Here is a 1,199-nt window from a genome sequence, read left to right as displayed (position 1 = left end):
CCGTCCCCGGAAGCGGGCGCTTGGCATGCCGGGAGCTGTGGTCCGTGGCACCAAGCAAAAGGCCGGGGTGCCCCCGCTCAGTGATGGGCTGCTTCCAGCAGGGCCTGCGTCCTGTCAGGGCTGAGCTCTCTCCTGTCCGCCACGCCTATCCGCCCAGCCCGGTTGAACCTGAGTCTCAGGTGTTAAAAAGTCCGCCCGGAGCCTAAAATCCCACCAGTCTCGGCCTCTTCTCTGTTCCCCTCCAGGGCAGACGCCTCCAAAGCGACGTCCACATTCGCTGTCCACCCGTTCACCTCCCGTTCTCACCGCCCATATTCGGTCCCCACAGCCTCCAGATCCCTCTCCTGAGAGGTCCCGGGGTAGGTGGCCATTAAGCCTGAAGGTCCAATCCCTTGATTCAAGGTCTAATTATTAATCCCTTCGATCTCTTCTGACAGACGCTTCTCTCTGGCTACATCACTAGGTACGTGTGCCCTAGTCTAAACACTGGACCACCGTCTACACCCAAGCACTAGGTGATACCCAGGCTCACGTCTTTAAATGTCACTTGTTTCCCTTGGCTCCCAACACTTAATCACCAGCACTCCAGACTCCTGAAGTCTATCTAGTTGGGTACCCAGTGATCTGACATGCAACGTTTGGTCAAAGCTGATGTCTCCACTCTTCAACGGTACCACACAGTCACCCAAAGCCAGTTGTCCTTGCCCCCTCTCATCTTATGACTGGCTCACTTTCTAGGTTTCAACCTAAATACCACCTACTCAGACCTTCCCTGACCACTGCCCCATACATCTCCATCTCAGCTCCCATAGGGCTTATCACAACTCATAATCCTGGGTGAATTTGATCTATGTACTGGCCTACAATACCCATGCCGGAGGATGGGGTGTAAGCTCCTCAAGGGCAGAACCCCAACTGCTTGGTTTATCATCTCCAGTCCCAGGCCAGGTGCTGGGCATACACAAGGACTCAATATCTGTTAGTGTCCAGCAGTCATCAAGCATTTTGTAAGGACTCACATCTCACATGCAGGTTTGATTCTAACATTAGTGAGGTGACAATGAGAATCACAGCTCTTTGAAATTCCTTACAGAGGGGCTAAGTCATAAAAGGAAACATCTCCAGGAAGGAAACTGATCACTGTTCCTAAACCTGCACCCGGATAAGGCTTGTGTTTAGGGGCCAGGTGTAGGAAGAAA

This window comes from Manis pentadactyla, chromosome 14, assembly GCF_030020395.1.
Source record: "Manis pentadactyla isolate mManPen7 chromosome 14, mManPen7.hap1, whole genome shotgun sequence".
NCBI classification, from domain to species: Eukaryota; Metazoa; Chordata; class Mammalia; order Pholidota; family Manidae; genus Manis; species Manis pentadactyla.
Note: the sequence above shows the minus strand (reverse complement) of the source record.